This window comes from Triturus cristatus, chromosome 7, assembly GCF_964204655.1.
Source record: "Triturus cristatus chromosome 7, aTriCri1.1, whole genome shotgun sequence".
Taxonomy (NCBI): Eukaryota; Metazoa; Chordata; class Amphibia; order Caudata; family Salamandridae; genus Triturus; species Triturus cristatus.
In genome coordinates this window covers 1,764,056,532-1,764,070,357 of record NC_140590.1, presented here as the reverse complement: position 1 = coordinate 1,764,070,357, position 13,826 = coordinate 1,764,056,532, and the positions used below count along the sequence as shown (strand labels likewise).

Here is a 13,826-nt window from a genome sequence, read left to right as displayed (position 1 = left end):
TACGTATGGAGCGTACCCCCACCCCAACAGTGTATGTATGGAGCGTACCCCCACCCCAACAGTGTATGTACGGACCGTACCCACACCCGCGTATGTATGGAGCGTACCCCCACCCCAACAGTGTATGTATGGAGCGTACCCTCACCCCAACAGTGTATGTACGGACCGTACCACCACCCGTGTATGAATGGAGCGTACCCCCACCCCACCAGTGTATGTACGGACCGTACCCACACCCGTGTATGTATGGAGTGTACATGGCCAGACACAGGAGGGGTGTGTGCAGAGTCCTCCCAGCAGTGCCCAGACACAGGAGGGGTGGTTGCAGAGTCCTCCCAGCAGTGCCCAGACATAGGAGGGGTGGTTGCAGAGTCCTCCCAGCAGTGCCCAGACACAGGAGGGGTGGGTGCCTATCACTCCCAGCAGTGCCCAGACATAGGAGGGGTGGTTGCAGAGTCCTCCCAGCAGTGCCCAGACACAGGAGGGGTGGGTGCCTATCACTTCCAGCAGTGCCCAGACGCAGGAGGGGTGGTTGCAGAGTCCTCCCAGCAGTGCCCAGACACAGGAGGGGGGGTGCCTATCACTCCCAGCAGTTCCCAGACATAGGAGGGGTGTGTGCAGAGTCCTCCCAGCAGTGCCCAGACACAGGAGGGGTGGTTGCAGAGTCCTCCCAGCAGTGCCCAGACATAGGAGGGGTGGTTGCAGAGTCCTCACAGCAGTGCCCAGACACAGGAGGGGTGGGTGCCTATCACTCCCAGCAGTGCCCAGACGCAGGAGGGGTGGTTGCAGAGTCCTCCCAGCAGTGCCCAGACACAGGAGGGGTGGGTGCCTATCACTCCCAGCAGTGCCCAGACACAGGAGGGGTGGGTGCCTATCACTCCCAGCAGTTCCCAGACATAGGAGGGGTGTGTGCAGAGTCCTCCCAGCAGTTCCCAGACATAGGAGGGGTGGTTGCAGAGTCCTCCCAGCAGTGCCCAGACACAGGAGGGGTGGGTGCCTATCAATCCCAGCAGTGCCCAGACACAGGAGGGGTGGGTGCCTATCACTCCCAGCAGTGCCCAGACGCAGGAGGGGTGGTTGCAGAGTCCTCCCAGCAGTGCCCAGACACAGGAGGGGTGGGTGCCTATCACTCCCAGCAGTTCCCAGACATAGGAGGGGTGTGTGCAGAGTCCTCCCAGCAGTGCCCAGACACAGGAGGGGTGGTTGCAGAGCCCTCCCAGCAGTGCCCAGACATAGGAGGGGTGGTTGCAGAGTCCTCCCAGCAGTGCCCAGACACAGGAGGGGTGGGTGCCTATCACTCCCAGCAGTGCCCAGACACAGAAGGGGTGGGTGCCTATCACTCCCAGCAGTGCCCAGACGCAGGAGGGGTGGTTGCAGAGTCCTCCCAGCAGTGCCCAGACACAGGAGGGGTGGGTGCCTATCACTCCCAGCAGTTCCCAGACATAGGAGGGGTGGTTGCAGAGTCCTCCCAGCAGTGCCCAGACACAGGAGGGGTGGGTGCCTATCACTCCCAGCAGTGCCCAGACGCAGGAGGGGTGGTTGCAGAGTCCTCCCAGCAGTGCCCAGACATAGGAGGGGTGGTTGCAGAGTCCTCCCAGCAGTGCCCAGACACAGGAGGGGTGGTTGCAGAGTCCTCCCAGCAGTGCCCAGACACAGGAGGGGTGGGTGCCTATCACTCCCAGCAGTGCCCAGACACAGGAGGGGTGTGTGCAGTGGCCCCCAGCAGTGCCCATGGAAAGAAAAAGGTTGGAGTACCCACAGATCCAATGGCCACAATTGTCAGTCAGGTGCACAAAGACCCTGCAGTACATGTAACACATGTGTGCGAGGCTGGGAGTACACACATGCATACTGCCTAAAAGGGAACATGTCCACATGAAGTCATGTCAACAGTCCACATACACAAGTACAGTGATCACCAAGGATGCCACGAAGGATGCAGGTGGAGACATCGGTCTGCATGCATGGCCAAAGTTGAAGGGGTCCGTCACACACCCAGCTAATGTACACACAGCTCAGCACAACACATTGGAAACAGCCTGCAGGGAAGATGTCAGGGTACACAGAGGAAGGAACACACCTTGGGACAATTTCACCATGCAGTAACTGCTTACATGAACAAAGAAACTTAGCTAAAACCTTGTGATGGCACACAGATACCAGGGTCCCCCCTATGACCAGCACACTACTACATTTCCCACACACCCAACACTTGATCACCACCCAAAATCATGGAGCAGCCCCACCAACAGCAATATCAGAAAAGCAGTAGTGTTCAAAGGAAACAAAAATGGCTTTAATCAGCATGATCAAAAATTGTTTGTTCGTAGAAAGTTCAATATTTACAAAGCCCATAGGGCAGTCCATGAGTCACAGCTGGATGGGGGACACAGTGGGACGCGTGTCCCCTAGCTTGCCTGCACAGTTCAGACCACCCTGTCTTCCACAGGGGGGGGGCATCATGTGGGGGGAAGGACCAGGCACCGCAGGGACAGGAGGGGCAAGGGCAGGCGTTGTGGGTGCAGGGATGGAGGACTCCACCACAGGGGGTGGGGCAGTGCCAAAGGAGGTGGTGAGGATGGCGCTGCACACGGTTGCAAGGTCCCCCAGCGTCTCCCCTGCACCCGAAGGAACCACAGGCCCCAAGGAGGAGGGGGGCGGATGAATGGGTCGCAGCGCCACTGGGGGAGGGTGTGGACAGTGGGGGGCACTCAACTACCCTGACCGGGAACTCCTTTGCCCGCTTGCAGGGTGGTGACACAGTTGGGCTCAGGGACAGAGCGGCCATGAAGGAATCCTTGCTGGATTCGTGGCCAGGAGAGCTGAGGGGAGTGGATTTGGAGGGAGTGGATTTTGCGGAATGCGGACTCCCACTCTGGCTGCGTGACTTATGTTTGCCCCCCGACCCAGTGGGTGTGCCTACCTCACCCTGTGTGTGCGTGCCAGGAGGTGTGCGCTTGCCCTGCCCTGCTGGTGTGGTGCCTGTGTCTGGTGGGGTGCGTGCATACTGACGTCTGGGTGTACGTGGGACAGGCATGGGAGTGGGAAGTGTGGATGGGGCAGGGGTAGGGGATGGGACGTAGCGCTGCAGGAGACCCACTGCTGCAGTCAGTGTCGAGTCTATGGACCTCAGCAAGTTGCGTTGGTCAGACTGTGCGGCTGAAATGCCCTCCAAGTATGCCTCCATCTGGTTCAGCACTTGGCTGTGGCCATGGAGGACATTAAGCGTCGCAGTCTGACCAACCCGCAACTGCCGCAGGATGTCCACAGACTCGGCATTGGTGGCAGCAGTGGAGACAGGGGCAGGGGGTGCGGTGCCTGGCAAGAAGGAGACACGTGGTGACCGAGCACGGCGGGAAGGGACACAAGCAAGTGGGAGGCCGGTGATCGGAATGGAGGGGGCGGGCAGTGATGGAGTGCTGGTGTCAGCTGTGGGACCAGCCACCGCCCCCTCGGAGTGCTCAGCCTCGGACCCGTCTGCGTCATAGTCGCTGGTGGTGTGACTGGACAGGTCCTCCGCTGCACTCCCGTCGGCCTCCGTGCCACTCGATGTGCCAGACAGCTCTGCACTGCTGGCACTGGTGCTCGCTCCCTCCACACGGTCCATGCCAGTGTCTCCCTCGGTGTCCCCCGACGATGCTGTGGGCAAGGTGAAGAGACAGAAAATAATCAGACACCTGTATACATATGTCACATGAGTAGAATCCACATAGGTCACAGTGCTATTCCTGAAAAGCAACATGAGTAACATCTACAATACAAGGTACATATGTAGGCCCTGCAACACACAGTTGGTTGACCCACCATGCCACTGAGCAACTATGGAGAGCATGACACAAAAGCAAATAACATGATATGGATTAGGACAGAGGAGCCAGGCACTGGGGACAATACAGCACAGCATCTGCGGCACACAGCGTTGGCGTAAAAAGGGATGAGCAGGAACCATGTCTATTAACTGTAGGCACATGCTGCAAAGGTCATACTTAAAAACATGCCCAACATTAAAGGGTCACTGCACCTTGAGTGTATGTCCAGACAAACATCACACACTGCCCAGACCTAGCAAGGAGACTCCAGGTTTAGACATGTAGGCCTTGCCCGCACCAACCACCCCCTACATGAGACAATTTTTGGAGACACAGGAAGCACTTAGTCTGGAATAAAAACACATGGCCTGCAAGAAATCCTGATTGGACACAAAAAAACCCTGGTGCGCCGGTACAAATACATCATCTACAAATGGCCATCGTCAGACCATTTTACCAAGACACACAGGCACTGGCCCCCGTGAGTATGAACAAGGGACATTTGGTCAGCCTGTACAGTGGACACATGTAGCAGAGTTCACGTAAATACAAATGTTGGCAGGGTACAATGGCACAGAGCACAACCTATGCTGTAGACACGGAGATTGTCGACATTTTTGGATTACACACATGATACCTAGGAAAAGATGCCCCAGGGGACAGTAGTGGCCACACTACTCCATGGCCCTGAATGGTACTGACTGCAACACAAGCCACCATCCCTGCACTCAGCATATCTCACACTCATGCACATCATGTCACAGGCCACAAAATAGGACACTCCTATGTCTGGACGCAGCATCAGTGCCAACTGACATTGACCCCACAAGTACTGAACTGGCCAGGGCACAGGCAAGGTCCCAAAACCTGTTACACACCACCCCCACACATGAAGCTGCAAGCATTGGGCACATCGATAAACTGGCAGCCTAGATAACCTTGTGCAAGTGTGACTAAACACAGACCAGGGTACACATGGCAAGGAGGGGAAGGGAGGAAGGACAGCACCGCTACACTTTGGGGACCAGGAACTGCACTGCACATGTAAACCCTGGCAGTGTATCCATGCAACTGTGCACTTACAAATGCTGGTGACACACAACAAACACACATGTACCTACCCCCTTCATGCTGCTGCTTTTCCTGTAAGCGCCTGTCCATGTCAGGGAAGACGACCGCCAGCACACGCTTGTGGATGTGGGTCAGACGGCGGCGCCCATGGTTCTTTTGGCTCACAGGTGAGTCCCCCAGCAGGACCCGTGCAATCCTCCGCGTCCAGCACCGGATATCCTGCCAGCATTTCCTCACCTGGGCTAGGCGCCGCTTCCGACCATCGGTCTGCCTCACGGCACTGACGGCGTCCTTCCAGATTTGCTCCTTGGCACAGGCGCTTACCTGTGAGGAAGAAAAAGTGAGACAACATCAATACACCTGCGACATGTCACAGAGACACACATTAGGGCAATTTGGCTGGTTTTAACAGGGCATAGAATGCATCAAACTCATTACACCTGTGTCATAGGGACATTTTCCTCTGTGGAAGGCAAAATGCACTAGGTGGCATTGTAGAGTACACAGGTGGCAGGAGGGGTACGACACAATCAATCATCCAGCCACACACTGTGCATCACAAGCGACACCAGGATTATGTGCAGCACCTCAAAGCAGTCACATGCCACAGGCCACTGAGGCGCACTCAGCAGAGTACACAGACACACACAGCCACAGGACAATCACCTGCCATTGCCGACTGCAGCTACACACCTCACTCTGCACATGTGCACTAGACTGGGGGGTGTCACAGGTGTGGGGCTGGCCCAACACCGCAGACACACAGCACTGCTCCCTGCTCACATCAGATGGGCAGGGTATATCCATCCCTCATGCAGCTGGGGTGCTACACTCCACATATGCACTCACCCACATGACAGGGGACTTACACCCACCCACCAGTGTCCAGGGGACAAACACATCATTTGTACACTGTCAGCACAGGTACACTAAACAAACACACATCTGTGGGTACTGCCACCTGTCACACTGGGGGGAGCACAGATTCACATTAGGACTGTAGTAACAACATTCCCAGGAGGATTAGACAGGCAGAATGTGTAATGCCACATGCAGTGATTGTCCCAGTACACACAATGCAAGTGAGGAGAGCAGACATGCACCACAGCCTGCTCTGGCTGGGAGACATTAGGCATTCCCCCACCCGGGACCCACCCTCCAGTACATTGCATGTGTGTTACACCTGGACACAATGGCAGAAGTCACAGTCACAAAAAAGGGGCACAGTCTTTGCTAGTGGACTCAGCACTCACTTGAACCCCTGGTCGACCATACAGCATGGGGTACTGTGGGAGGATCACATCCAGCAGGGCTTGGTTCTCCTCGTGGGTGAAAGGCTGGGCCCTCTCCACAGACCTGGACATGGTGCCAGAGGAATCAGAGCAGCAGCTGTGGTGTGGAATCAAAGGTAGTGCAGGCAAGTGCTCTCTCATGGGACCTGGCTGCCTTATATCTGCCTAGCTGCCCTGTTTCATGCACAGGAGTACAGAGTGATTGGTCACTCACATTTGCATCCTATGTTTCCTCCAATCACTTTAAACCTACCACAGTCAGTGCCTTAGCATTTTTTTTTTTAAATGAGCATGATGTCAACTCTACAACCACTTTGCAACAATGTAGATTCTTTCAAACCGACTTTAGCTGGACAACTGATGAAAAAATTCAAACTTGAAACTCGGTCTCCATGACAACCAGCATGCATGTAGGGCTTTATACTTGTCCCTCATGTGTCCCCTATGTAATTTGGACATTTGCACACAGGTACGGTGAGTTCCAGGACCCTAGGGCACCCCACATGCATAGAAACTGGCCGTACATGCGCGTGTACGGGGCGTATCACTATGGGTACGCATACGCGAGCAAAGCCATAGTGAAACGGGCCGTACACGCGCGTGTACGGGGCGTATCACTATGGGTACGCATACGCGAGCAAAGCCATAGTGAAACCGGCCGTACACGCGCGTGTACGGCCCGTTTCTCTATGGCTAGTGATGGGGAACGTACACACGCCCTCAGAGCGCATGTACGGTGCATTTCACACCTGACAGTGGGGACAGGCAGCACACAGAAAGGAATAGAGCTGACATACATGTCCAAGGCTGGACATCATGGCATTGTCTGTGCAGTACTACATGTGTCGGGCACAGGTGTGTCAGGCTGTAATGTGGCACATTACTCCTGAGTTGTGAAGGCAATAGCTGTATGATGAGATGTGTACAGGTGTCATGTGTGCCAAACATCCCCTTCACTCCTTTGACATGTGTGCATGTAGTACAGAACACTTGTGAAAAGCGTCACCGCCATGGCACAGTCAACAACACACGCAACTGTCCCCTCATGCCAGCTACAGGGGTTTTCACACCTGATATGTGACTACCCGCGTTGCACGATCGCCTTTTTGTTTACTTTTTTGGGTATAAGCTAGTCCTGCTGGATTCGACTCATTAATTATACATTTTCTCAGTTTTGCTATTGACTGGACTTGTTAGTCCCGCTTTCTGACATCTTAGTATACGGATGATAATGTGGGTGACCTGGTCCTGTTAGCTCTGTATTTCTCTATTGTAGGACCACCTATTGTTTCACTCATTTATAGAACGCTTTCTCCATTTGTTTTTAGAGGCTGTTTCCTCGGTGATTCGTCTCACCCTACATACCGATTACACAGCGGTGTGTTTTTGATGGAGTATTCTATTCCTCCCTTTTTTCAAAAAATACACGTGAGTTTAGATTTATTTGGAGTCATCACCCACCTCCCGCTTTTAAAACCAACTGCATTGTTGACCTTACTGTCGCTTTTAAATTAATTTTTAGGTGACTTTCACTCCCACCTGACTTTTTGAGCCTTCTGTGCCCAGATGCCAAGCTGTCACTGACTTGATGTCCTCTCTTTTTCTGGTAATTACGGCAGTCATATCCTTATCCAGTCCTACAGTTGAATTTCCACTTGGCACTATTCCTTTTTTAACTCCCACCCATATCTTTGCATAGGTGCCTACCTTCCCCGGTTCACCATCCTCTTTGTCCTGAGGAAGACCCCACCTGTAAGGATTTAACCTACCTACCTTTGAAGAGGGGTCGAAACGTCGACATCCCATCATGCCAGTACCCTCAATAGTGCGTCGAGCACTGTGAACTTTCACTTGTATATGGCCTCCTGGCAATAATATTTGATTTTGTCAATGAATGACTCTTGAATATTTGGCACGACACTAAGGTGCCCAACAATTGATTTGTACCATTGCTTTGAACTTGTCTAAGTCACTTATTCTACTACCCTACCCAATTCTTCACTCCCTCCCCTTCCCCGTGGCACCCTGCACATTTGTAAATAGTGTGATTTACTTTATGCATTTATATGCCTGTTCCTAGTGTGATTAAATAACACTATGGTTTTGTCTTAAAATTGTTGCAATTTTTCCTTTTGTTGATCTTTCTCAATCTCTATGTATACTCTGGGACCACTTCTATTCCACTGTTTGTTACCCAGGTCCCAGTGATTATTGGGTTTGCCCTTAGTTCTAACGCTATGTCATGTATGTGTCGTGTGTTCCCATGGGCTTGCTGTAGGTGTTTGGTCAAATGCATCTGCAGTTGCTGCAACCAACATGTGTCTGTGTGTAGATGGCCATGGCACAGTGTTACGCATTCCACGCCACATGTGGAATCCGACGTAAGGTGTGTGTGTATGCATCGACACGGAGTTTCACAACAAGGACATATCTGCATACTCTCAATGTATGTGGGATCATTCTTGAAATGTACTCCTTAATGGCAAGGTGTGTGGTGTGTCATTTTTCTAGTACATGTGACCTGTGCCTCTAGTGTTCCGCAACCTGTCTGTACAATGAACATCCTTCTTCTGCACATATTTGGTTGTCTGTCACTCCTGTAATGCGTCTGCCTGCTCACTTACACTGGCCCACAGCTAGTTTTATGGCATGGCATTATGAGGTTGGGAATAAACATGTGGAGCTGTCTCTTGGTAGGAGTGTCACATGGCTGCCATACGTGTCCAGGGCATATTGCACAGACCTGACTCTGTATGTAGCATATGTGTATTGCCTGTTGACCATGTGCTGAGTACATTGACATTGGTGGTGTACTGTACTCACTCTTCGTTGTCCCTTCTAATTCACTGCAGGGCTCCGCCTCTCCCTTGAGCAATTCCGGACTTGGCTGACATGCGTGAAAATGACTGTATACGCCGCTACCGCTTCCCCCAACGTTTGATTGAGGACTTGACGACACGGCTGGCAGCACACCTCCAATCGCTACACAGGTATCCTGGTGCACTGACACTCAAGGTGAAGGTGATGGCAGCCCTACATTTCTTGGCCACGGGTACCTTTCAACATACCATTGCCCATGTGGGTGGGATGTCCCAAACCATGTTGAGCCGTGCTCTGCATGATATTTTAGAGGCCATGTTGGAGCACCTTGATGAGTTCATTAAATTCCCAACTCCTGAGCAGTTGACAGCTGTCAAGCGTGAGTTCTATGCCCTGGGAGGGATGCCCCATGTCATTGGGTCCATAGATGGAACACATGTGGCTTTGGTACCACCACAGGCACAGGAGGTAGCCTTCCGTAACCGCAAGCATTACCACTCCATTAATGCCCTTGCGGTTTGTCTTGTCAACATGGTGATTTCACATGTCTGTGCTCGTTTTCCAGGATCAGCACACGATGCGTACATCATGAGGTGTAGCAGGGTGCCTGAAATGATGCTGCAGCTGTGCAACGCACGAGCATGCATTGTTGGTGGGTATACTCTGCCAGTCCTGTATTTAACGTCATCTTCCTGTCTTCCTGCTTCTCTGACCCACTCTTGTCCATGATGTTTCCATGTAGGGGACGCTGGCTATCCCAACATGCCATGGCTGATCACGCCTCTCCGCAACCCCAGAACGGCAGCCGATCACCGCTACAACAACGTCCATGGGCGGACCAGGCGAGTGATAGAGAGGACATTTGGCCTCCTGAAGAGCCGATTCCGTTGCCTCCACAAGACCGGTGGCGCACTCCCATATGCACCGGTGAAGGTCTGCAAGATCTTCCTCGTGTGCTGCATGCTGCACAACATGGCAGTGGAGAAAGCTGTGCCACTCATCCTTGATCCAGATGAGCAGGACCATCCACCCGTGGAGGATGAAGGGCTTGGGCACGAGGCAAGTGATGTGGAGGAGGAGGAGGCGGCGGAGGACATGCGGAGTCGGCTCATACGCGACTTCTTTGCTTAGTGGTGAGTTCCAGTGTCTGAGTGTGCACGCATTGGGCTGTGTGTGGCATGTGTTGCAATGTGTGTGTCCATCTGCATGTCTTCCAAGTGAGTCTGAGGTGTGTTTGGATGTGTCACTCGAGTGATGGTGCAATAGAAGAATGTCTTTCCTGAGTCATCATTGTCACCTAGCATGTTGACAACCTTATACGTGTCGAGTACATGCACATGCATGCGAATGTACTTCTTTTGGCTGACTTCTGGTGTGTCTCCCATCCACAGGTACTTGCGCATGCTGTCTGCTGGTGGCATTGTGGTTCTCCTGCTATTCCTCATGATCACAGCAACATGTGCTGATTCAGCGTTACATGCACGGACAAGTTCGAAAATCTCCTTCGGGTAAGGGCTGCAGCACGGCTTTTTGGGAGTGGTATTTGTTTGGAATGTGTGTGCACTGCTCCTGTTCATGTCTGGTTACTTGGCATACATGTAGCATCACCATGGGGCACATGACCTGGAGCAGAATTCACCTGACTTGATGGTCAGACTTGGTGACAGTCATCTGTAATGGGATTGTGGATTGTGATGAAGCCATCAATGTGTGTAACACTGGCCTCGGAAACATACGGGTTACACCGGGTTGACATGGTGTGTGAATTCCCCATCAGGGGCTCAATGGTGTATAGCAGGCTCTCAGTGAGCAGCAGGGGGTGTTTAGCTGTCACCCGTCACTTGTGTGCCAGTGCCATGGATTTCCAGCATCTGTGGTGCTAAGGGGGGTGCCAGTGTTGGTCCCACCTCTTCATCCACATGACCTGTGTATGTGTAGACAGAGTTGCATTGGCATACCGACACACATGAGTAATAAAGGTGTCCCTCTGCCTCCAAGGTGCCTCATCTCTGTCAATGGTGGTCTGTTGCCAATGTGCATGCGGCATGTCTGGCATTGTTCTCAGAGATGGTGCATATGAGTCTATGTGTAGAGTAGCAAGATGCAAGCTGTTTGTCAGGGATTAGATTCTGTATTGTGCATGATGTCCATGGCTGTGTAGGTTTTGTGGCCTGTCAGTCTCCACGACGGCCACTGTGCCGCATGTGAATCCATTGTGTGTGTGTGTGTGCCATGTTGAACCAGACATTCCTTCCTTGACATGCACCTTTTGCATGGTTCCTTCCTGAGATCCTTGTCTTTGTGTGCTACTTGTGGCATTGTTTCCTTGACATGGCGCATGCTGCTGCAGGCCCTGCAGCAAGGGCACCCAGTGTCCACGCAAACGAGCTGGTGTCCATCATGGATTGCTTGCTGACATGTGCTATGCTGATCAGCAGCATCTGTGCCTCATGCGACAGCACACTCTGCATCATGCACTAGATCCCCAGTTCCATCCACCTCTAGGCAAGAGGGAGAGCATCCCCTAGGTCAACTATGACATCCGTGTCTACTCCTACCCTTCACTCTACGGACATGTGCATTAGAAATCCCATGATACTTGTCCACATCCAGGGTGCATCTGCACAGCTCTGCTACTACATCCGGCGACCAGGCCACATCAACGTCAAAAAGAGATGGGGGGAGTGGATCACTGCCAGCTGCAGGATGACCTTCTCAATCAACGCACACCCTCAGGATGCAGCCCACACCCACAACACAACCTTGTGGCACTGTGATCCAACACCCTATTGTGCCATCTCCATGCATCCAACCTTGGCTGGCCCACCATTCGCCACATCCACCTGACTCAAGCATGCAGGACATGGTTCTGCCACGTGTCTACACATACTTGGGACTCCCACCCCAGGACACTCCACATGATCCCTGACCTCTGCGCATGACTGTTGCTCTTCTAAATAGGTCTGTGGGCACAGTTGTGCGGGCACCCCCTCAGCTGGTTGGGCCCATCACGGATGAGTATGGTGCTCCATGTCTGTCTTGGATGGTACGTTGTGACCCATGTGTGTCCTGTGCCAGACTCAGACCCCAGGGTATGGTGGTTCGGAGTTAATTCAGGAATCAGGCATGGTTTGACTTTACAACACACACATGTAGTGGAATAATGCAAAATGGAGGCATCATCTTGTGATTGTGATGAATTTAATTAGTGCTGGGGTACGTGTTTGGGGGGGTGACAAGAGGGGCTTGGCGGGAGTGTTGAATCCAAAGTTCACAGGGGGAGTTGGTGTCCTTGCCATTGACAGTCATCAGAGTCTGTGCCACAGTCTTTGTCAACATTGGTCAGACAGTGACCAGCAAGGCCATGTGGCAGAGAATGTCCTTTGCTGCTGTGCTGCTGTTGGGCCATAGGGCCAGGTGCCAGGCCAGGTGACCTGGGAGATGGTGATGTTCCGCTGACTCTCACGTTTTCTTGCGTGGACGACCCACCTTCCTGCGGGGACCCTAAGATGCCTGGCTTGACGGTGCAAGGGACGCTCCGTCAGATGATTCCTCCTCCTCCTCCCTCCCTGGGGCTGGTGCTGCTCTACGCCTGCTGGCACAGGGAGGGTTTGCCAGGCTTTGGGCGATCTGACGGATGGATTGGCTCAGGTCCCTCTGCACCGCCAAGTGCTCTGCATGTCTTGCCTCCATCCTGGCATGATGCTCAACCTGCAGGGCCTTCATCTCATTGAGGGTCTCCACTACCTGGGCGATGCCTCTGGAGTCACGCCGGTATGCGTCCAGGATGGTTCTCACGTGTGCCATAGCCGGGTCCTGAGCCAACTGGGCAGGTTCGGGCCTCCGCCGTCCTCCACTCCCACCACCCCTGCCCACTTGCGCCTGGCCTGCCGTTGTGGGCACATCGAGTCTCCGGGACCCCTGAGGGATGGCATTTGCGGTGTCGCCTGCCTCCTCCTGGGTGCCCGAAGAACCTTGTCCCTCCTGGACAGACTGGCTGCGTTGTTGTGTGTGGGCAGGGCTCCTGGGTGTCTCCTGGGATGTGGCAGGAATGGGGGTGGTGGTTGGCACAGTTGTACCTGACGCAGGTGCTGCAGGTGGTTGGACACCAGAGGGGCCAGGTTGGTCTGGGTCATCCACGGAGTGGTGAGAGTTGTCGCTGGCGTTGGGGTCCTCTTCACGTAGAGCCTGGTCCTGTGAGTCTTCCCCCCCAGTGTTGGGGGGAGATCGACGATGTTGACCTGTGTGTGAGAGAGACAGTGTTAATTGTGTTACATGCGACATCCATGTTTCATTATTTTTTGATTTGGCACAGTTCCTCTGGGTGGTTGGATTTGGCTAGCATTCCTCACACAGTGCACTTGTGCATGGGTATGTCCCTTGGCCACAGCTTTCGACACCTGACCTATGTGTGACACAATCTTAGTTGATGCATATTTTGTGAACGCAGTCAGCAGTGTAGTGAGCGGGCGTAGCAAGCCATGCAGAGCCGCCTTACGTGTTGCACTGTACGTGGCCAAATGGTGTTTTTTCAATGCTATTTGAGAATGCAGGTAGGTAACTTAACAATTTGTGACAGGGTTCTGACGAACACAGTGGGTAGGTATACTGGGTGTACGGTTCTGTTTGTGCCTGCAGCACGGATGTACTCGTGCACAGATTGACACATGGCCTAGTGTTTATCAAAGGTTGGAGGGGGGTTAAGGCACTGCCAAACCTTGTCTACATGCACACAGTCCACCTGCTGACGATCGGACATGGCCACACCACCCAAGGGTGATTTGGTCTCCCTCTGTCTCCCTTACTCCCTCCCTCTGTCAGCCTCCTCCCACTG

The 13,826-nt window shown here is 53.3% G+C and overlaps 1 protein-coding gene across 1 annotated transcript in view; it reads left to right on the top strand.

The window, feature by feature from the left end:
• Positions 1-13,826, top strand: part of LOC146813019 (killer cell lectin-like receptor subfamily B member 1A) — a 574,194-nt gene that overhangs the window by 337,551 nt on the left and 222,817 nt on the right. The window lies entirely within an intron of this gene.